General features: G+C 39.6%; 1 pseudogene; it reads right to left on the bottom strand.

Moving 5' to 3' along the window:
* Positions 1–25191, bottom strand: part of LOC136837153 (3'-5' RNA helicase YTHDC2-like) — a 1085270-nt pseudogene that overhangs the window by 399229 nt on the left and 660850 nt on the right.

Raw genomic sequence — 25191 nt, 5'->3', positions numbered from 1 at the left:
TGCTCAAGAGTTTAACGGCCGTTTCCAGCCTACGCCTGAAATTAATTCCTAATGTAAAGGACCGATGGTTTGTATGTCGTGCCAGAACAAACAATAACAAAATTCCTTGAAAAAAATTAGTTTGTGAGTCACATTTAATTTAATATCAGTACTGACTGATAGTAAAATTTATCAAATACACAAGGCTGCACCTCAAAGAACTTGTAAAATGTATGAAGGAGACAGAGTAACAAGTCTTAAGAAGTTATAGTGGAAGGAAAAAGACCAGTGGATAGATCCATGAAAGTGTGAACTCTCCTGATTAGTATCCACTCACGCTCTACTAAACAATCATGATGAGAAATTATCTACTTGAGTAAAGAGCCAGTAATTGTGGATGGACTGCACTTCATACATCCACTGCAACTCTGTGAGTATGTTTACTTCCAGTTTAAAATCTTGCCCAGACTAAAATAAACAGAGTGCTGTATATCAGTTTGGGCATATATTAGTGGAACAGGAAAAGTTAAGTACCAGTCATTTGCTACTTCCAAATACTTGTACCTGCATCTAATGAACCCTGGAGGAGTCTTACCTTCACTATCATGCACTAGAGCAGGGGTTCCCAAACTGGGGTACATGTACCCCCAGGGGTACATTTGCACATTTCAGGGGGTACATTTGGTCTGAATGTTTTGGATAATAATAAAAAGGTATGTATTGTATGTGCTGGATCAAAATATAAATTACCTTAGTAATTGCTTTATTTCTGTTATCACCATTTAAGATACCTATTGTAATCTACACATGCAGACTCCATAAATTTAAAATATCAAAATATTAAAATGTTCTTTTTTAATATTAAGCTTAATTTTTAGTGTTAGGGGTACATGGGAACCTATAAAAAAAGCCCAAGGGGTACCGAGGAACAAAAAGTTTGGGAACCTCTGCACTAGAGCAACAATCCAACCACCATCTGCAACTTTTCACAGAAAAGAAAATATGAACTTACCACATTGGAAAGAAACTGTTTCATAACTTACCTTCAGTAATTGTACTGCATTACGTATAACCATGAAAGCTGGTGGCTCTGGGGCCCTTGCCAGAAAGTCAGCAATTGGCATGTTGGCTGGAGCCAAGAGTTTGGTGTGAAGACATAATTCCTAAGAAAAAAATGTAAAATAAAAGTAAAGACACACACACATTATATATATATATATATATATATATATATATATATATATATATATATATATATATATATATATATATATATATATATATATATATATATATACAACCTATATATATATACAAGTTTCAATACACAAGTTTCAAAACTAATGTAACCCTTATCAATAATGAGTTTCTAACTACAGCTGATGATAAAAGAAGATATTTTAACTTTGAAATGCTAGGACTACCTGTTTTTTACTCAAATACAGTATACCACTGAATATGGCTAATGGAGTCATAACCTTGCAATTTTCTAGATTCCAAATATTTGTATGAATAGGAAGATTTTAGATACAGTTGTCAGTTGCTTGTTAATAAACTTATAAATAATAAATTTTCAATATGGATAATTAAAAAGTTAAAAAATTTGAACATAAGAAAACCTGTACCATCAGTAAATATAATTTCACTGCTAAGTTTGATAGTCTGATAATGTTTCTAATACACAGTAATCCATCAATTACCCAGATCTTCATTATCTGACACTTAATATTTAGTAGTTACAAACATATCCGAAAAAGCGCGAAGAATTTGAGAAGTTAAGAGGGCATTGTGGCTATTAGAATTACATATGTGTCTGGTAAAAGTGACCAGTAGATTCTACATATATATTTCAGCCTAAAAAGCAATAAAAATGATTGCCCACTTGGCTATGATGGTGAGGATGGGTCTATTCCAGCTCTAATAAATATATCTGAAAATGACAGGTATATGTATGTACGAGAGGTAATAGACTTTTATCCTTCTCGTGGTCAAGTCAGCAACGCGACCTCCTTGTGAATATGGAAATGCGGGTTCGCTTCCCGCGCCCGGTGTTCACAGGCTCTTCAATTTCTTCTTTCGTTTGGATATTTCGGCTTCGTAGTTACAAGCATATCCGAAAAAGCGTGAAGAATTCGAGAAGTTAAGAGGGCATTGTGGCTATTAGAACTACTTATATATTAAGATTACTACATAGGTAAATCATACGGGTATTCACCAGCGATGAATGTTGATTAAAGGTGATGATGATGAATTAGCTGTGCAGTGCAATGAATGACGATTCATCGATGAAGATATGACTGCACAGCAAAGCAGAGGAGTTAAAACTCATCTGAGGGTGCCTCTTCACCTTCAGAAGGTGCTCCAGGAGGCACTTCTTCAGTTGATTTGAGAGGCACGACTTCAGGTGGTTGGGGAGGCACTTCTTCAGGCGATTTGAGAGGCACTACTTCAGGCAATTGGGGAGGCATTTCTTCAGGCGATTCGAGAGGCACTACTTTGGGTGATTTGAGAGGCTTTGGAGGGGCCTTCTTCGTCCGTTTGATGAACATGGTGATAGGCAGCTGCTGTCGCTGCTTTTTCATGGTGGTGAGGGTTTGATTATGGGGCTCCCATGCTGAATCAAGCATGTTTGAAAACTTTAAGGAGCGTTCCATAAAAAGGATCCATGTTGAAACATACTCCTGCATATCCTGAATCATTCTCTTCATGTGGGACAGATGTTCCAAAGTCAGGCCGCTCTCCTCTTCCTCCTGCTCCTCCCCTGAACCTGGCGTATCTTCTTCCTCACTGGCAGACTTTCTGTCAGCTCTTCCAAATCCTGGTCCGTCAGGGGTCAGAGTGAGCATCAATAAGGGTGCTGATTTCATCCTCGGTGATGTCCTCGAAGCCTTCCCCACCTAGAATCCTCGCCAACTGGACAGCCTTATTAATGGCCGAATGTTGAATTTCTTCAGAGAGAAGCCCCTGTAATCATGAACACACTCCGGCCACAACTTGTTCCAGCATGTTCAGGGTCTCCTTCTTCATGTCATTCAGTGATCGGCTGATGATGCTCTGACATATATAATCGTGAATTTACGCCAATATTCTTTTAGCGTAAATTCACTGTCACTGTCCATTGCAGTTACAAGGTGCTGGAGGAGTTCCCAGTATAGAGTGCCTTGAAGGAACGGATCACGCCCTGGTTCATAGGCTGGAGGAGAGGTGGTGTTGGGAGGAGGAACTCAAGCTGGACTCCCTTGTAAGAAAGATCGAGAGAGGGTGGCCACCAGCATTATCTATAATCAGTAACACCTTGAACTCCATGGCCAAGTTGTTCAGGTATTGCCTAACTCGAGGGATGAAGCTTTGATGGAACCAGTACTCTGTGAGGACTTTGGTGATCCAGGCCTTAGGGTTATGCATCCAGAACACAGGAAGCAATACCTTGTTCTTATTCTTGAGGGCCCTGGGGTTTGCAGCCTTGTAAATAAGGCCTGGTTTAAGCATGAAACCAGCTGCATTCCCACACATGATGAGGGTAACCCTATCCTTCTGGGCCTTGAATCCGGAGGCTTTAGCTTCGTCCTTCATAAGGTATGTCCAGGAAGGCATCTTCTTCCAGAACAGGCCAGTCTCATCCATACTGAACACCTGTTCTGGATGGTAGCCCTTCTCCTTGATGATCTTCTTGAAGGCCTCCGGATATTTCGCGGCTGCTTCAATGTCTGCAGATGCTGATTCCCCATGCAGAGTAACAGACTTTAGGTGGAACCACCCCTTGCTGGCCTGGAAACCTTGAGGCGCTAATGATGGTCCTGCTTGGGGCTCTTCCCCCTCTTCTTCTTCTGCTGGTTCATCAAAGCCTAAAAATTCTAATTTGCCTTCTTCAACGCCTTCCTCTGCCTGTACTACATCGCCGCCTTCCTTAGCAGTTGATAACTGCTGGTAGAGTTGTCACGCTTTCTCACGAATGATGTTGGAGTCGAGGGGCAAGCTTTTCTTCCAGCAGTCCTTTATCCAGATTGCCAGAGCAGATTCCACTTTCCGATTGTTTTATCCCGCACTGTCACAACTGTCTTTGCACTACCGAAGTAGCTCATACTCACAGACTTGCGTATCTCCGCCTCTTTCTTCGATACATCTCACTGTGCTCTCATTAACACTGAAATGGCAGCCAACCGCAGCAAAACTTTTGCCCTCCTTTAACATGTCAAGAAGTTTCACCTTCTCCTCGAGTTTCATAAGTCTTCTTTCTTTTAGACTCTTTGCCAGAAGGCTTTGAAGGAGCAGGGCGTTTTTTAGGAGGCATTTTAGGGCTGAATACCGCCAATGCACAAAGATAAAAATTCAAAACGGACAGACGCACGGTTTCACACGGTAGGATGCTGCAAACTATACGCACAACCTGAGGAGGATGCCATGGAGCAGTCTCCCAGAATTCCGTGTTCGCGAGTTTGTTGTGAATGGTCAGCCAATCAGCACCAAGTGAATAGCCAATGAGCGCCAAGGAAAATGAATGGTGCTTCTGGATTGGCTGCTTTGCAGATGACAGCCAATAGTGTGTCGAGTATCACTGGTCCTGGGTACACAGCGTCCAGCATCGTGATTTCTTTGTATTTGCAGAGAGGTGGCTTGGGAGAAGCACTTTTCAGAAAAACAAATATATGTCATTGAAATTTTGCTGTATTACGTTAATATATTACAGTACTGTAATATTTGAAAATTAGTAAATCGTTTTTCAACTTACAAAATGTACTTACAGTAGTCATTAATATATACTTAGTACATACATGAAAATGCTACGGACAGAGATGTAAACATCGTGCCCTGCAGTATTCCTGTTGTCTTTCGTATTTTTAGATATGCTCTATGTACAACCTGTAGTACTGTACTGTACTATGTATCATCTGAAAACACTTTTTGTATGTAATACTTAAAAATAATCCTACAACAAAACATTCTATAAAATGTACGTACTGTATGGGCAGAAGATCGAAAATCAGTGTTAGTATATGTACGCGCAACCAGTAGTACCATGCGTATACCGTAGCGGCAAATTATCGGCAAATGACCCAATATAACCCGTTTTATTGCTATCTCACGTTTGTGTGTTTTGCGTGTACAGTACTATGGCCTAAAAATATTTTTTTAAATCGTGCATTAAGATGTCCTCTGAATGCTCTGCTTCTTCTAAGGCCTCTGGCCAATAGCCTATAATTACTGTAATGACTGATGAGAAGAAAGTACTGTAGACATGATTGTTTTGTTAAGAGAGGGCAAAAGTCACAGAGAAGTAGCAGCCCATTACAGCATGACATTAATTGCGGTCGCCTGCATTGAGCATGAACAAGGTAAAATACTCATGCAGCCCTACTGTACCACCTTCATTGCCATGTTCAAATACCTTAATATGACAGCGCCTCCCGTCATTCATTGTACTGCACAGCTAATTCATCATCATCATCATCTACAGCATACTGAAATCAACAATCATCACCAGTTACTACCCGTATGATTTAACTTTACTGTATTATTTATTATTATTAAGGTACCCAGTGTAGTATTGCATAATATTATTATTTAATTTCTATTACTATTATATGCACAGTACTGTAGTAGAGTACTATTATTGATTTACATGATTATTTAATGTTATTATACAATAAATATGAAAATACAGAATACCATTGCTATAAAAAAAGACAAAAAATTCTGCATCCGCGAATATGGAGTTTCCCGCGAATATTTTTATAGATATGTTCCATGGAAAAACCTGCAAATGTGTGAGTTTCCAGCAAAAATTTGTTTAGATAGGTTCCATAGAAAACCCCCGTGAATGGGTGAGTCCGTGAACCTTGAAGGTGGAAGGAGGAGGGGGGTTTACTGTGTATGTATTATATATATATATATATATATATATATATATATATATAGGATATATATATATATATATATATATATATATATATATATATATATATATATATATATATATATATATATATAATATATATATAATATATATATATATTGAAAGTAACAAAAATTTGAAAAAATTGCTTGCTATAAATTACAGTATATGTGATGAAGCAGCAGACTACTGCAACATGACAGAGGTGTCATGATCCATCATTTTCTTGTATTCACCCCAAGCAACCATTGTATCACTATGATAGGCTGCATGAATGTGCTTTGCTAGCCCTCCTCCCTTTCCACTTGCATATTTCCAATCTCTGTACCCTGTAATGGTGAATGATTTTTCAACATTCACATTAGGTAGTGCAAAATGTCGACGAGCAAAAACAAAAATACTATCAATACTCTGAGAATATTGAAGCCATGGGAATGTAGCATACCATTCCTGGCAAAAGGAGCAGTGTTTGCTTCCATATATAGTCTGGGGGTATTTTTCAAGTTTAGGTTGTGCTGGATCCGAAGATGGCGTAACCAATAAATCCATTGGCACTGCCAGTGACGAACATGGCTCTGACACATTATGGGATATACTGGCGTCTTCCTTGTATTTCTCATTTTCACTTGTGTCACCTTCCATGAAAGTGGTTGGATTATTGGCGCACAGTATACTATCAGATACTGGTTCATCTGAACTTTCGGAACCAATGTTTTCTACTTCCCTCTCTTTAGGACCCTTCATCTCATCTCCCGCCTTCAACTTGAAATAATCCTTTATGGATGATTTTTTAGAAGCCACTTCAAACTCTGTGAACACTGCAGCAGCCAGCAACTCAATCCAACCTGTGCCTGACAAAAAAAAAAAAAAAAAAAAAAAAAAAGAGAGGACCTGTCAACACCGCATCCCATGTACAGGTTATGCCTAGACAAATACTGAGTAGCCTACAGTCTTCCTGTTTTCCTTCAAGGCTAGGCTAGTCTATAGCTTAGGATAGGCTAGCTTGCCTCACATAGGTCTATGGTTTTCTGGTACGACTTAAGCAACTAAGGTTACCTTAGGAGAGATAAGAGAGTGTTTTGAACCTTAGCAGCTGCTAAGATTGTTACCTGGGGCCAAAGTTGTAAACAAGGTGAACACCCTTAAGAATCACTATGTACCACTTACATATCTCCCGCAGGCTACTACATTAATATACTACTAAAACGTGTGTTTTGTCAACATATTTCGCGTATAAACACAGATATTAATATAAAATAATAAAATAACACATATTCAGTATTTTATTAATGAACCTGCACCCTTATATATATCAACAGCTGATACACAATGTAAACAACTGCCGACGCTCGGCCATTCAGACAACTGACAATGTCAATAAAGAGTAAAGAAACCAGACTAAAACACACAATATCAGATAAAACACATTAGTTTTTAACTTCCATTAACTGTAGGTAATGGAGGATGGCTGGGTGAGATTGCTGTGCTGTGAGGTACAACAGTATGGGTAATGAGTCGGTGACTCAGTGTGTGGTATGCATGACGTGTGCAGGACACATAAAAACTAAAAAGAAATGGAATGATAGAAAATGGAAAGAGGTAACTGGTCTACTTTGGTTAGGAAGAGGTGTGAAGTTGGTTTAAGAGTGTTACACTAAATTAAATGAGCATGCATTTAAGAGACATATGATGTTGATTCCAAGCTGGGTGGGCACAGGATTCTCGTGGCTGGGCACATGCCCGCCCATGCCCACCCTTAGCTAGGCCATTGTATGTAGGTATTGCATTAAGGTAAACTGCACACTCACTATACATTTCTATGGTCTCCCCTCCCTCTCTCTCTAATTCTTTTTTTTTTTATTTGGAATTACTTATATTAAAAAAAAAAAAAAAGATGTTCATGATCTTTTTCTTAACACTGTATGAGTTTTGTGTACAGTATTTTACATATCTTGTAAGCATTTGTAGGTGGAACTACTACAAACAGCTATCTTTTAGCTTGGCTATACTGGACGGATATATATCTGAAACTGACGATGTTTAGTTTATTCAAATTGAAAGATAACTACCACATAACAGTTACGATAGGCTATTATAGTAATCCTTCAATTATCCGAATTAATAGAGCCAAGGGTTTACTGGATAATGGCGAAATCTGAATAATGGCGAGTAAAAAGTCTAGGGATGTTGAAGGGTAACTCTGTACCCTTCCTCATGTAACCTTGTCAATACCACATATCTGTATACACTCAGTATGCTTATAAACAGCCACCACACTTTAAACTGAAAACTTTATGCAAAAGGCAATTATCTATCTTTTTTCCCAAAATTTATAACAAAATATATAGCGTAAATACACACTGAAAAAAATGCAACCCTTTCATTTTCTCTCCCTAGTAAATGACACAGTTTCAGTAGGTAGGTAGGCTACCTGTGTTTACCCACAGCTTACCATGGTTTTATGATCTTTAATGTAACTTTATACAGCAACTTCTTTATCAGTTGTTACCATATTGTATTACCATACACAAGATAAAAAGGTGTAGGCAGTATGTGCACTATAAACTTAGGGTAGTCCAGATGTTAACACTCATATTATCCATTTGCAAAAGTCAAATAGACTATTACAGCTGTATTTACGATAAAGGTAATGGTAAAGAAACTTTTATTTTACTTACTTGGGTAAGAGGGGGCAGAAGGGCTGAGAAGTGTCTGATCTCTCTGCAGAAGTAGATGGGGCAGGGTCCTGTCTTGGCTTCATCTGTGGGGTCTTCACTGTGCTGACAGCAGGGTAGTCTTAGTCTGGCCCAGGGGTCTCACAGTTGCTGGTCTACTCTCTTGGTTGGCCTTGAAGGTGGCTGCTCATAAAGTGAAGGTGTTGCATGAATCCTCCCTCTCCATTGCCACTACTCCTTCCACTTTCTCAGGGAGGAGGTAAAAGGGAGAGTCCTGGATTGAACTCTTTCTCAGAGAAAGCCAACTCTCTTGTGAAAATGCTTTAACAAGAGCCAGAGGAATGGGTTCCTCCATGATGTCAGTCAATTAGTTAGTGATCTGGTGGGCTTGGAAGGTGGAAATCTTTCTGCCTGATAGCATAAACTTGCTTGCCTTTGGCCAAGACTTCAGGGGCAACTCCTTTATCATCATGGTGGCTGCAGTGCCCTGCCACATATCTAGCCAAGATGTGATATGGAGCACAGGCGTTGTTGCAGTCTCTAGGTTATTCAACTCTGTTGATGCAATTTCTCCAATGGGACATTGTCAGCTGGCATAGTGCCGTATCGAGCTGGAGCAGCAAGACACCTGTGTCCTCGGGAATGTAATACAATATTTCTTGTCTGGATAACAGGGGGGGGGGAGTAGTTTTCCTGATCTGCCAGCTGTGGGGAAACTGGTCAATTCACAGATCGGTGAGTTCATCAAGCTCACAAATAAATGAAATGACCTCTTGGAACCACTGCTCCAGTTCCAAGGGTAAGGTTTCAGAAGGGGTGGGGCCCTTGGATTTCTCCTATCTCTGGAGAAATTCCATTCTTGTTTTTGTTCATGCACCCTGGATGGAAGGAGCATAACTAAAGGACTCCATACCAGTGGGATTCCTGATGGAGGTTCTGGCAGGAAACAGGTGGAGAAGGGTGGGAGAGGGGGAAAGAAATGTCCTGGTTTGGCACTTCTCTATGACGGGACAAGGGTCTCATCCAAGAGGGTGCATGGAGGAGAGATCTCTCTTAAGACAGAAATTGGTCTCTAAGTGTCCTAAGAGAGGAGCGAGACTGCCTCTCAGAAGTTCATATGGGAGTAACGAGACTCCCTCTCCCCCTGGTTCATGGACTGAGAGCAATGGTAAAGACTGAGAATGGCGATCCTCTCTGCTTCTTGAGCAGTACTAAGGACTCTGGGGGAAGCAATTCTCCCTGGAGAAGTCTCCCCAGAGAGCAATGAGAGAACAGGAATGCCTAAGTGGCCTGGAGTCTTTGCGAGAACCCAAGGCCCTGTTCCTGTCGGTGCGGAGGAGCCATGGCGAGTGCCTCCTAAGGGAACATCAGTCACTGAACAGGGACTGACTGCATCTTCTCCACCTCCTGGGTGAGGAGTGACAATAAGGGGAGTAAGTTCTCTTCCCAGAATGCTTGGTCTCCTTTGTCTCTGACAGTCAGTAGGCAGTTGGATCGTGAGGAATAATGGGACATTTCTTGGTGGTAACCTCCTTGCTCTCACAAGAGGTGCTGGGGGTCAGCAAGGGAGCTCGGATAGGGCGGGGGGATGTGAGAACCTCCACCGTCTCAGCCACGGGGGGTACCTTCTGGGAGGTAGATGCAGTGGGGAAGAAGAGGGAAAGGCCCTTTGACTTTACTAATACTCACCTTGCTGCCTAGCCAGGGACTCGAAAAACAAATATTAGAGAAGATAAACCCAAAATGTTTAAGGAAGGCCATACCTTTCTCAGCAGTTACAGAGATTTTAGCTGTTCCACCTCTTCCTCATCTAATGGAGGCACAGCAACTCCACAAACTGCAGCTTGGTCTTCTCAGAGGGAGAAGCATTAGGAGGTGGAGCATGTTGGTGGCAGGGGGATGGTCATGAGAGAATGAGTGAGAGAGAGAGAGAGAGAATTACAAGGAGTTACAAAGATCAGGATGTCTCAAAGACTTATTAGTCTATCAGAGGAGACATCATGTGCTCACTTATCTCTAAGAGCAGGTTTTACTGTTCATTCACAGTGTTCTAATGATTTTGTCTAGCTTTGTTGTAAGCTGTTTACAACTTCTGGTGGTAGTTTATTGCATGTGTCACATATCTTGTATGTAAAGAAGTTCCCACAATGAGATATGCTGTATCTCTTCAGTTCTAGTTTCCATCCATTATTTCTTGTCTAGTTTTTGTTTAATGTGAAGAGGTTACTGTCTACTTTTGTTATGCCTTTCAGTATTTTGAAAGTTTCTATTAGTTGTCCTCGCAATCGTCGTGTTTCTAAGTCATACATGTTCAGGCTCTCAAGTCGTCTTTGGTAACCTATTTGCCTGATGAATGGAATTAACTTTGTGGCTCTTGCTTGTACCCCTCCTAATCTATTCATGTAATTTCTTAGTGTTGGTGACCAAAGCTGTACTGCATATTCAAGATGAGGTCTTACCATTGATGTGCAGAGCTGCAGCACCATTTCCTTGTTTCTGTATTTGAACTGCCTCTTTATGTATCCCACTAGTTTCTGTGCCTTCTTTTCAGCTTTTATGCACTGTTTTGTGGTTTTTACGTCCTTGGTCATAATGACTGCAAGGTCCTCTTCTTGTTCCACACTATTTATGTCATTCCCAAGCAGCATGTAGTTGGCATGAGGGTTGTTTGTTCCTATTTGTAAAATTTTACACTTATCCAAGTTAAAAGAAATTAGCCATCTTTTTGACCACTCTCCTATTTTCCTTGGATCATTTCTCAAACTTTCTACTGTATCTGGGTTTGCTGCATTTACACCTAGTTGATGTCATCTGCAAATTTAGCTATCCTACTCATTAAGCCTACATCAATGTCATTTATGTATATGAAAAACAAGAGCAGGCCAAGGACAGAAACCTGAGTAATTCTGCGTGTCACATCTGCCCATTTTGATTCTTCACCATTTATTACGCCTCTCTGTTTCTATTAGTCAGACAGTCTTCAATCCAGTCTGCTATTTCTCCTACAATTCCTAAAGCTCTAACTTTTGTCATTAGTTTCTTGTGTGGAACTTTGTCAAAGGCCTTTTGGATATCCAAGTACAATATATCTATTGCTCTACTACTGTCGTAAATACCAAGCATATTATGAAAAACTCAAAGAGGTTTGATAGGCGGGATCGGTTTTGTCTGAAGCTATGTTGAATGTTTAACAACAGGTTGTCTCTATCAATGTGATCCACAATTTGATCTGCAATTATGGACTCAAAAAATCTTACAAGGGACTGATGTTAGACAGATTGGTCTATAATTTCCTGGCTCTTCTCTTGGACTTTTTTTGTAAACTGGGGGCACATTACCTAGTTTCCATCCTTTTGGTGCCTTTCAGTGTTCTGCAGTTTTTCTGTAGAGTTAAGATAGGTGAGGAACTATCTCCTTTTTTGGCACTTTAATTTCTCTGGATGAATCTCATCCAGGCCAGGAGATCTGAACTTTAGTTTTTCCATTTTGTTTTTAATGTCTTCTTCTGTAAGTATTATTTTGTCAAGCGGTTCTGCCTCTTCATATTTAATAGCTGGTTCAGGGATTGAGGTTCTTCAATTGTGAAAACACTGGTAAAAACCTTATTCCGAAAATCTGCTTTTTCCAAGTCTGAGTTCACTAGGTTTCCTCTAACATCTCTTAAGGGACCTATGCTATTTTTTATTGGCTTCCTACTATTAACATGAGCAAAGAATTTTTTTGGGTTTTCCTTACAAAATAATGCAACTCTCTTATCCTCCTTTATCTTTGCATTTCTTACTAATATGTCCACCATTCTAGAGAGTTCTTTATGCCTGCTTACTTCCTCTGATGTTGGGTGTGGATTCATTGATTTGTGTCAACTGTCTCTTTCTCTCTTATTTTATTTTTAATTTCTCTGTTGAACTACTTAGGCTGAGGGTTGCTGTTTGTTAGTATCTGCTTTAATGGTATACATCTGGAGCATTTTTCTGTGTATTCTTCTAGAAAGGCTTCCCTCCCAGTACTTATCTGTCTATGTCTGTGTTCTTGTCATAATCTAGATTTTTAACATAATCCCTTAGTTTTTTAGGTCTCCTCAACAGTAGTCTAATCTCTTCAGTATCTTATTCTCTTTTTCACGGTGAATATTAATATGAAATGTAATAATTCTATAGTCGCTTTTGCCTAGATTTGCACATACTGAAAGGTCAGACACTAGGTTATCTTCTGTAGATAGGATGATGTCCAGTATGTTGTTTCCCCTAGTAGGTTTGTCAACCCATTGGTTAGGAATTAATTTTTGACAAATTCTAAAAGTCTCTTTCCTTCTAAGTTTGATGTGGAGGTCACAGTGTCCCATTGTACTGCTGCATTGAAATCTCCCATTATTATGCAAAGTTTTTGTTTATTTCTTGTCCTAGTAGTGCACACAGCTCCTCATTGTATTAGAGTTAGCTTCTTCCCTAGACTGCTTATATTGATGCCAATTACTTCTTGTGTGGTTGTAATTTTAAACTCTATTGGACTGAGCTGGTCCTTGACAAATAACATAACGCCTTCACCTTTTTTATTGGGTCTATCTTTTTTTAACAATTTATATCCTGCTATTTGGTACGCCCCTACAAAGTCTCTTGTTGCTGCCTGTATCCATGTTTCTGTGATACCTATTATTTGTTCCAAATACATTGTGCATTAAACTGCACCACTCTGAGGGACTTTTCTATCTTCTCTTTTGTCCTTGGTGGCTTTATCTGTTTCCCTTATTTTCACTGTTTCCTGCAGTGCTATTACTAACCACATTCTGGGAGCTTTCCGACTTCTTCCTTTTAATGTTCAGTTCACTGAGAGAGAGAGAGAGAGAGAGAGAGAGAGAGAGAGAGAGAGAGAGAGAGAGAGAGAGAGAGAGAGAGAGAGAGAGAGAGAGAGAGAGAGAGAATGTTCTGGAAGGATTCAGCATAGGACTCTGCTAGACAGAGTCCTTCTTAGGCTTCCTTCTCATCATCCCATAATGTTCCCATTAATGAGATGGCCACAACATAAATTCAGGACACAAGTGCACTCTTTGCCCCTGCAAGAAATACACATTGATAGCAGATCTACTGCAATAAATGACATAAAACAATTACAAGGTTGACCAAATATTTCATAACAGCATTGGTTTTTCATCTCTCCACTGAGGCAGAGAAGTAACATCTAGCACAAAAGCACCAAAAAAAGCCTGAAAAAATCTAGTACTTTCAAGCAAAAAATTGCACTAGTAACATAAGTAAGCACTTGGGATTTGATCAATCACAAACGCAGCAAAAGAATCACACAAAAATCAGCCAGCACACACAAAAAGAGCGAGTACAACAAAAACGTGTGAACTCAGTTGCAGCTGGAAGAACAATGGGTAGCATCAGTTGGGTGAGAATGGTCATCCCCTCTTCCAACTTGGGTACCACCCTTGTTTAGTCAGTACATGGCTGGTCCAGCACATGCCCACAGGGGGATACTCCATACATCATATATGAGAGGTGCAATGTTTGTATCCCAGTAGGAATATAAAATGATCATGTCTATAGACATTACAGTTAATCAAATTGCCCTTCTCCCGATGAAATGGCTGTTATATCTGGATAAGAATACACAAAGAATGATTTTGTTGACTACTAAACACCCAAAGGACAGCAAGCACAGGTGCAACCTACTAAAGATACCCAATCTTTTTTCTACAAGTTGACTGATGTCTGGGATTTGGGGGCATCAAACCAATTGGCTGTGTTAAACTTATGGTTTTGCATTGAAGAAATATACTATCTTGATTTTAAAAAATTATATTTTTCTTTTTAAACAAATCACCACAAAATGTTACAACAAACTAGAATAATCCCATATCATAACCAAAGAAGAACACATCATTGCCAAGTTTACCTGCAAGGGTGTTCTTAAAATTTCTGGAGTCTGGTGTTGTTGCAGTGAATTATATCGACTACGTGAGAACAGATGATAACAAATTCCTGGCTGACATCTTCCTGCTCGACCACGACGTTGCTGACTTGAAGCTTGCGATATCCAAACAGCTTTGAGACATGACACTCCCACCATTGAGTCATAACTCATCTAAAATTAAAAATTTGAATGTTTCAGAAACATATGCCTTATGTAACTTACAATTAACACTATAACAGGCATGGTTGGCCCTGAACTGAATTAATTTAATAACAAAGAATTCTTGAGTTACTGTCCTAGGTCACTATTTAGTATTTCCCAATGCTAACTTGAAATTTCTATCTTGATGCTCCTACAGCAACCACCTGATACCTTGGTAAGCTGAAGAAACCATTGCAAAATATCACCTGAAGTGTCTTGGAGGAAAGTTTTTCCTGTACAATAAAAATAGGCAGTTTGAGTTTATGAAACATAAAATCAATTTGAAAGTAAAATAAACAAATCTCTTATATTTTAATAAATTCCTATTCAAGTGTTAGATGATGAAGTAATTCCTTAGCCTTCTCTGAATAACTTAGATATGTAAACTTTCAAAAGATGTTGCCTCCCACTGTCTTCCATCTCTTCATAGGTACCGGTATGTCATTAGCAAACAGAAAAAAACTTGTACATGTACATGGCCTACACTATACAATGCTGCAAGTCATGGGCACTTACAAAGAAAGCATTGGAGATTTTGAAGAAGTGCAACTACAAAATCTTATTTCTTAATCTATATTCTACTTTTTTTACATAGAAACCCATTACTTAAAGTCAACCTTATCTGAGTTAGTGGTCATCTCAGTAAAGTACATGACTAATAAGATGACTCCTTTTCCCCCTTTTATGAATACATGCCTAGTAAGATGACTCCTTTTCCCCCTTTTATGAATATGTACCCAGGTCACTGAGCTCCCTTACCATTCAAAATTGGTAATTTCCTGCAGAGTTAAACCAGCTGCCGCTTGGGGGGTTAGGAGGGCCAAGTTATTACTCAAAAGCATAATGGGTTGGTATGGAAAACATCAATTTTAGTTTAAAAATGAAAATGTTATAGTAAAATTAATTATTTGGATACTTATCTCCTGTTAAAGTTAGTTTATACAGTATCTTTGCACCATTAGGTAAGATCAGCATTTAAAATAAAACAAAATAAAGCTTGGCTAACCCACTAAGACTGTCTCTGTAATCACCTGTTTCCCACCAGGATGGTGCTGGAATGTTTACATTCTTGTCAGAATTCTTCATGACCACCCACTAAGGTGTGGGGAGGCTGGGTGGGTTTCCTCTTTAACCCTTAAGGGATGGATTGAGCCTCCGTGTGAAGTAAAACAGGATTGGGGAGGTGGACGGATTGAGCCCAAGTGTGAAACAATATTACGCACCACTGATATGGTAAGAATGAGGAGAGAGAGAGAGGTGCCAATACTTCTATATTCACTAATGGCAACTTTTATACTGACCTGAGAGCCGTACCAGTTGCCACAGAGTGGTCTTTTCAGCCATCAGTAATGCTTCTGACTTGAAGGTGGAAAGTACTGCATCTCTCTCTCACGAGTCTTTTTGTAAATTTGCTTGTAAATATACAAAGGGGTTGCTGTTGTTTTTTGTTTTTGTCTTTTATGATAGTATGTCACTTGTAAATGTAATTTTACAAAGAAAATTGCAAAGAAATACTAGAAAAAGCATGTAAAATAAAAAAAATTTTACTGAAGCTTCCTTCTTGTAAATTTACGTGAATATTTTTCAACAAGTGTGCAAAAAAATTTGTTACGCTTTTATTTCTTATCTGTTTTGATATTGTGTGAGCAGTAATAATAGTTTTACAAAATACAATAAATTTATTTATTAGAAAAAACATATAAGTTGGTAAAATTTATGATCGTCTTGTAAATGAGGCCCCACAAGGGGTTGTAAATAGTCAATTTCAACTTCTCGTGGAAGGTAGGAAAAATTTTTTAGAATTTTTTATTTATACAGTGTAAATGTGCGTATCATTCTCTTTCCATTAATGTGATTTTTTTTTTTTTATATTGCCGACCTCAAAGTTTCCCCGGTCTGGGGTGCTGCACATTGATAAATTATGCCGTCCCTTAAGGGTTAACAGTAGATAAGTATCCAAATACAGACACCACCCTACTTACAACCATTCAACTTACAAACATTCAGAGATACAAACAAATGGGATCACAAATTGAAACTGAGTTCAGAGCGCTCCCCTTTGCCACCCGGAAGTACTGTATGTGCAGTGTTTTGTGTTTTACTCAAAAAGTCAGAACAGTACAGTAACCAACTTACAAACAATTCAACATACAAACAGTCACCCAGAACATAACTCGTTTGTAAGTAGGGTGATGTCTGTAATTAATTTTATCATAAAAATTTTCATTACTTGGAATGAATCTTACCTACTGTTAAAGTTAGCTGATTACCACATTGAATGAAGATGGTGGGTTAGTGCAGCCAGAGAAACAATCTTCAGCCAAGTGAACTAAAAGTTTTTTAATGAGGGAAAAAAGTCTCAACATTTCTGCCTATTGTGTGATCCTTACTGGCAAGTACAGTTGCCACATGTTGGAACTACAACAGAGTGAAGGACCCTCGTAGTGATACTTGTCAGAGGATCCTTACAGGAAAAAGGAATCTATCTCATAGAGTATTAGTGGCTCCTGTGCCTGAGTTGAAAGCCCATAACCAACAGTCCAAAACTAAAGACATCTATACCTTCAGTTATGATGGTGGTTCCTACACACCAATGTGTGCCTTCATGCTCCTAAAATTCAACAGCAGGGTTTCCTAACAACTAATGATAAGATAAAAAGCAAGGTTACTATCATATCTGGTTCGGGAGAGAGTCCCTGCTGCAATGATAAGACTAAGGGCTTTACACATCTCATACTAAATTTGAAAGTTTCACAAATAATATCATGAAAAAACACTTACATCTCCCCTGAAGTGCACTGACAACCTTCTATAGCGAATGGTTTTAAAAGAAATAAATAGATGTGCTTATGGTACGGAAGCCATGAGGCTTATTTTAAAAAATGGTAAAAGCTCAGGATTCAACCCTGTGTGCACTGACTTAAGTATTCTTGGACATAGCAGTGTATGGCCTCTTAACACCACAGCATAAATTCTCAACTCCTCCTCTTGAAGGTTTAAGTCTGTCCACATAAACCCTAGAGTTCTAACTGGACATAACAAGCCACTTCTTTATTGCCTACCAAAGCAGTTAAATTAGACAGTCACAAATCTGAGAAGGGATTTTGATTCCACATCTTTTCTCTAAGCAATGAAAGATGTTGATGTTCGGGGGTCGTCTTGCATGCGAGTGACATTGTAGCGCTGGGGAGAACTTCGATCCTCAGATGCAGGATTTTGATTCGCTTGCTCGCTATGGGGTCGCTCAGTGCAGGTCTCCTGGTGGCCATGGGGAGGAGAAACGTTTCCTGCGTAATGCTGAGGGTTGGTTTCTCCTTCCCAATGTGCAATGCTTCCAGGTGGCGCATGAGGCGGTGGTCCATATTTCTGTCAATTATTTTTATATTCGGGATTATGTCTTTCCTTGTGATTCTCTGGTTATGGGCAGCCCTGCCGTGGCAGGAAATCCTCTTGGAGAAACGCATGGTGGTCATACCAATGTATGAGCCGAGGCATCCTCGGAAGGACGAGTATCAGTAGACCACACTGGTTTTCTTCAAGATGTCCTGCTGAGGGGTGGCTGGATTGTTACGCATCACCAGGCTGCTCGTCTTTTTGCTTTTGTAGTAAATGACCAGATGAATATTCTTATTGGGGTCAGTGGGGCAGACATTACCCTCGATGATGTTCTTGGAGGCACATTCATCTTCTTTATATTTTTTATGGAATTGCCCTTTATAGAAGAGCTCTATGCATTCAGGGACATCAGGGCGAGGTTCCTGCTGGTACCATTTATAGATGTTTGTCTTGATAGACTCTTCTGTGTTTCGGTTTGGATGTTCATTGTCAACGAGGGTCTGGGCTACATGTTCCATTTCTTCATGTGTCATTCCAGGAGGAGCAGTGCGAGATGGCCCTCTTGACGAAGGAGCTGATGGTGGATGCTTATACCTCTCGGGGCACTCGTTCACCCTGTTCATACACATACCCAGGTTCGTCAGCTTCGTGCAGACCTTCGTAGAGAATAAGGCCTCCCTCTGCTCAACAAGGACACTAAGGAGGGGGAGGCAGCGGCCTTGAAAAGCGAATTATAAGGGGAATAGAAAAGATCCTGTATAAGATAAATTCGCAGAATACAGCCATCCTTTTCAATAAGACCTGCCTGAAAGAGGGTCTGCTCGTCTCATATATTATTATTATTATTATTATTATTATTATTATTATTATTATTATTATTATTATTATTATTATTGCTGCTTCAGCTGCATTTATTTTGTGAGAAGACTTTTTCTATTTTCCTTGCCAGGACTTCTCTTCAGGTGGAGTGCGTGCTAACAGCTTCGAGTTATATTTGTCATTTCATGGGAAAAGTCAAAATCTGGATTCTGCTTCTTTATATATTCTATACAGTTGGTTCTATACAATTGTTGCGCGAAGCGTTCCAGACTCTTCTGTCATTCTCCAGCGGGGAGCTAGTAGAGGACTGGCAGATTGCATGGGTCCTTCTGAATTTATACACGGGCTTCAGCGGGGGTCATGGATGGCGAATTCTGATCCGTTGCAGTCAGCGAACTTCAGCCAAATTTCTGCGGTGGCTTCGGTCCTGACAGATCCCGCCCAACCTGGGAATGTCATTCATTCCAGCGAAAATGGCCTGCCGTTGCGTGATGTCATGCCGGCTGACATCATCGGTGGTTTGGCTGCTATTGGGCTGTGGATGAATGATGTCATTATCTACTCTTTCTGTCGTATCGGGATTGTCTCGAAGGCGCCTCGCTCATCAGGGGCATCTCCATTCTCAGGGTTGTCGTTTTCAGGTATTCGTTGGATTTGGTGGGTGTTCTGCATTATTCTTCTTAAATTCGTGGGTAGGGCGATGCTTCCTGCGTCAGTATTCATTGTTGGTTTTTCTGGCAATGAGGCGCCTCTAGCAGCGGTTGGTCCAGGCTCTCCCGATTCTCTTATTTTTGTATATAATACTGTCGGGGAGATGGAGTATTGCGTCGGTAGCACGGGGCGTGGTTCATGATGGCACCTCCTGGGCGTGGCAGGACATACCACGCCGTGGTCAGGAGGGTGCCATCATCGGATGACCACATGTCAATTTGTATCTCCTGCCACGCCTGACCACGTGCATCTTTGATCTGCTACTCAAAACCCATCTGCGATTTAAACTTCCATCTCCGCGACATTATACAAAATATAAGTATAATCGAGAGCCGCGACCGACGCCTGCGATCTGCGCTAGAGGCGCCTCATTGCCGAGAGAAAACCAACAATGAATGCGACGCAGGAGGCATCGCCCTATCACGAATTTAAGAAGAATAATGCAGAACACCCACCAAATCCAATGAATACCTGAAATCATTAACCTGAGAATGGAGATGCCCTGATGAGCGAGGCGCCTCATCGAGACAATCTCCGACTACGACAGAAAGAGTAGATAATGACATCATTCATCCGCAGCCCAATAGCAGCCAAACTACCGATGATGTCAGCCGCATGACATCACGCAACGGCAGGCCATCGGGAACGCTTGGAATGAATGACATTCCCAGGTTAAGATCTGTCAGGATCGAAGCCACGCAGAAATTTGGCTTGAAGTTCGCTGACTACAACCAATCAGAATTCGCCATCCATGACCCCCGCTGAAGCCCGTATAAATTCAGAAGGACCTATGCAATCTGCCAGTCCTCTACTAGCTCCCGCTGGAGAATGACAGAAGAGTTTGTCTAAACGCTGGCCGCGGCAACAATTGTATAGAAACCAACTGTATAGAATATATAAAGAAGCAGAATCCAGATTTTGACTTTTCCCCATGAAATGACAAATATAGGCGAGCTGTTAGCACGCACTCCACTGAAGAGAAGTCCAATAAGGAAAATAGAAAAGTCTTCTACAAAATAAATGCAGCTGAAGCTGTAATAATATTCAATAGAACCTGTTTAAAAGAGGGTCTGCTGCCAAATTATTATTATTATTATTATTATTATTATTATTTTGTTGAATAAAATGGCTGCATTTTGCAAATTGATTTTATAATGAGTTTTCTCAATTCTTCTGATAATTCGCTTTTCCTGCACATCAATATTAGTCAATAATCGTCTAATGTTCGTATTTCGATGGATGAAACAGTGTATTTCTATACAGTAGAAATTCTTTATTTTAAAGTATTACAGCAGGTAACTGAAACCTGGAATGTAAATCTGTAGATTCTCCTGATGGTATTTCTTTTCTTTTCTCTTTCTGATGTCTGTCTGGTATGAGCTCTTGTGTGCGCACACTGGAGTGCATGCTAATGAGTGTATTATTCTGGGGGTTCCTGCCCGCAGATGGACATTCGTGATTGGTTCGCTCATCTGGGGTGCCAGTAGGTGCCAATGTGGGGAGGAGGAAGGTCTCCGGAGACAGAGAAGCCGGGTCTCAATACCATACAGGAGACCTTCCTCCTTCCGACATTGGCGTGAAGGGCGGCACCTGCTGGCACCCCGGATGAGTGAACCAATCATGAACGTCCATCTGCAGGCAGCAACCCCCCAAATAATACACTCATTAACACGCACTCCAGCGCACACACGCAAGAGCGCATACAACCATCACCGCGTGAGAGGAGACTTCGCCCGAGGAGAATCACCTTAGACAGCTAATGAAAAATCAACCTGATTTGAGACCCCCTATATATATCGCCATGTCTCCAGACTCATCCCAACATCCAGAAGATGACCACTGAGCTGGTCGAAACATGTCAACACAAAAAGTACTGAAAATACCAAACAGACGTCAGAAAAAGAAAAGATGAAATACCATCGAAAATACTATCAGGAGAATCTACGGATTTACATTCCAGGTTTCAGTAACCTGCTGTAATACTTTAAAATAAAGAATTTCTACTATAAGAAATATGGTTTCATCCATCAAAATATGGACATTGGACAATTATTGACTAATACTGATGTGCAGGAAAGGCGAATTATTAGAAGAAATGAGAAAACTCAGTATAAAATCAATTCGTAAAATGCAGCCATTTTATTCAACAAAACTTGCCTCAATGAGGGTCTTCTTCCTTCGTATTATTATTATTATCTGAAAACTAGTACTGTACTTATTATTAGGTAAATCATTTATTTATCATACAAATGTGGTCAGTCCTCACCATTTCCCATAAATTTATAATAAAATTCTTGTGCTGTCATTCTCTCTCTCTCTCTCTCTCTCTCTCTTTAATGAAAAAATATAGTAATTTGTGAATACACAGTGTTTCTCTATGAAAAGAGCGAATTAGTGATAATTTTAGAGATACGGCCCAAAGAAAAATCCACAAATTAGCAAAATTTCCCCTGTGGACAAGTGAATGATGTGATCAAAAAAATCCGCAACAAAATGAAACGCGGAAATGTGAAACACATAATGGGGGGGGGGCACTGTATCTGACCAAAGACCTTGCCCCTTTCCTGCTGAGTTGGTTTTCAATAACAATGTTTCTCACTAGGACAAAATGAGGTAAAGGAATGATGTTCCTCGTCCAAAGGAGAATGAAGTTTCTTTATTAGCCTGATAAATCTCTTGATCTGTCTCTTCTTGTCTTCTTATGTAAGAATCAAGAGGCTGAATTGTCAGAAAAAGACTGTGGTCATAGTGTCTCTGTAACAAGATGTTCCACTTGTGTAAGACCATTCCAAATTGCCAAAAGCTCTAGGCTGTTTACCATTGAACTTCCTGACATCAAATGTTTCTCAGAATGAGCCCCCTATCTGCCACCGAGATATCTGAGGACAGTGTAAAGGTTCTTGAGGTCTACAGACTGACCCATGAAAGTTCCCAAAGTGGTAGAAAATTCTCTCTCCATCTCTCTATTGGAAAAACCATAAAAAAAGTGTGCTGATCTTCATTCCCCAGATAAACAATTGACTGGATCAGTAAAGCATAGATAGTCAACACTGAACAAAATGCCCAATCCTAAGGCCAAGCATAAAACATGATCCTTCAACCCCCAGAAACAAATTTGCAAGAATGAACCACTCATCCAAATCTAAAAGAAGTCTGGTACGAAGCAGATGACTCCATCCTACTAAAGACACCAACACACAGGAGAATACTCATGGTGCCGTACTCGGACCAAAACACAGAGCTTAGAATTGGAATACCTTCCCTTAGAAGAAAAAGTTTAGGTACTTCTTTGACTAAAGATGTACTGGGATGTGGAAGTATGTGTCCTACATATCAACAAGAATCATTCTTTGCCCTTCTGAAAGGCCACCAGGACCAAACTGAATGACTCAACCAAAAAAGGAGTAAAATGTACCCTTGTTGCAGCTGGAAACGTCCAATGCTGGCCTCCAGCTTCCCCCCTGAGATCTTGGGAATAAGAAAAAATGATGGTAAAACCTTGGTGACTTGAATGAAAATGGCTCAATGGCCTCGTTGCATAACTGTCCAATCTAGCTCTCCCAACTCAGAACTTCTCTGTGTGAGGAGAGTGAGGAGAGAAGGATATCAGAAATTGATAGGGGTAGATGTACAGTATAACACAAGGTACCAAGTATCCTTCCCTAAGAACCATCACTACTGTACCAAAGGTTCTTCTTGAAGCTTTACCCAACACTTCAGCAACTCTGCACAGCCTTCTGAGGATCCACACAGCCTACTTGAACTGGGAGTTCAAAACATCAGTTAAGGTTACTGTACTGTACATATGAGAAATTTTCTTTTTTTAAAGAATGTGACCCAGATCACTTACTGAAGCAGAACTCAAGAATGGTTTGGGAAATCCTACATGGAACTTTCATGCAAAAAAGGTTGTAGGGGCAAAACCCTACAGGGAAGGCTTCAAAGTAAGTGCTAAGCATTTTCTATTCTCCCAATTTGAGATGCCTTAGGTGATGGCCTTACGCATTTAGGGGTTAAGAAGACAATGATGGGATGTTGTCAAAAACAGCTACTAATGGTTGAGCACATCTACTTTATAAGATATGGACACAACCGTTTCCGTTACTTTACAACTGAGTTGTAAAAAGAACAAGAAATTCCTCCCATTAGCCTTGGAAATAGATCTATCAAGGAGAGGTTTACCCTGACACCTCAAGAAATGCTACCCCTTCAGGACTTATATTTATATAACTGCAGTCGACCTCCACCTATTTGCGGTTCAAGATTCGCGGCTTCACCAATTCATGGATTTTTCTGTGGAACTTATCCCAAAATTATTAACAGAAAATTTGGTAATTAGTGCCCAACATTATTCGTGGAAAATTTGATATTTCGCAGGTTTTTTCATCGAGAAATATTCACATTGTATTTTCATTTTATTTTGATGACTACATACATTTTCATAAAAAAAAAAAAATGATTTACTAATTTTCAAATGATTAAACCCCCAGTATTCACGTTCTCACGATTCGTGGGCTCACCAATTTGCAGGATTTTCTGTGGAACATATCTATAAATTATTCACGAAAAATTTGGCAATTCGTAGACTTTTTAATTGATAAATATTCACTAATTAGTGGATTTTGATGTTTTCACGACTAAATACATTTTTTAAAAGAAAATTATTTACTAATTTTCAAATATTAAGATTAATAAGATCAAATATATAATAATAATAATGATGATGATGATAATAATATAATATTAATAATACTGTAAGATTAAATAATATTTAATAAGATGAAATAATGCAGAACTCAAAGACAGAGAGAAACAGATGGTAAAAAACTGGTTTCCTCCCGTCCATTCAGGAGACCCATTTATCTCTCTCTTTCTTTATCTCTTTCTCTTGCTGAGATGAGAGAATTTTTATGGCATGTTTATTTGTTTTGTATGATAAATAAATGATTTACCTAACAACAAGTACTAATTTTCAAATATTAAGATTAATCCTTAAATGACGACTGGACATATCGTATGTCGACTAAAATTGTCCGTCGGGTGCCGAGCGGACGTACGGTACGTCGACTACAAAAAGTTTTTTTAAATATTCGCGGAAAAATAGTTATAGGCCTAGTTTGCAAAAATAGTTATAGACCTAGTTTGCGAAAGATTTTAAATCATGCGCCTTGAGGGATGCTGGGAGTTCATGGATCACGCTGTTGTTTTGTTTACAAGTGCTACCGAGCCGCGCATGCGCGAATTTCTTTCTTCTGGCACTACAGAGCATCAGTGACGCATCTCAGAAATTCTTTCGTCACTTTGTTGTAATTTTTGCACTGTTTTATATTAGCCGTTACACAGTGTTTTATATATGAAAATGTGTGCAATTTTAGGTAGAATACAACAAAATACCACCCATGGTTGTAGCTTTTATAAGTTTTGAAATATTTTCATATAAATCCCGATAAATGCCGAAATTTCAACCTTCGGTCAACTTTGACTCAACCAAAATGGTCGAAAAACACAATTGTAAGCTAAAACTCTTACATTCTAGTAATATTTAATCATTTACCTTCATTTTGCAACAAATTGGAAGTCTCTAGCACAATATTTCGATTTATGGTGAATTTTTGAAAAAACCTTTTCCTTATGTCCGCGTGCGGTAACTCGGCCGAAAATCTC

The sequence above is a fragment of the Macrobrachium rosenbergii genome, chromosome 58, assembly GCF_040412425.1.
Source record: "Macrobrachium rosenbergii isolate ZJJX-2024 chromosome 58, ASM4041242v1, whole genome shotgun sequence".
Classification (NCBI taxonomy): domain Eukaryota; kingdom Metazoa; phylum Arthropoda; class Malacostraca; order Decapoda; family Palaemonidae; genus Macrobrachium; species Macrobrachium rosenbergii.
Note: the sequence above shows the minus strand (reverse complement) of the source record. Positions and strands in the feature narration are given on the sequence as shown.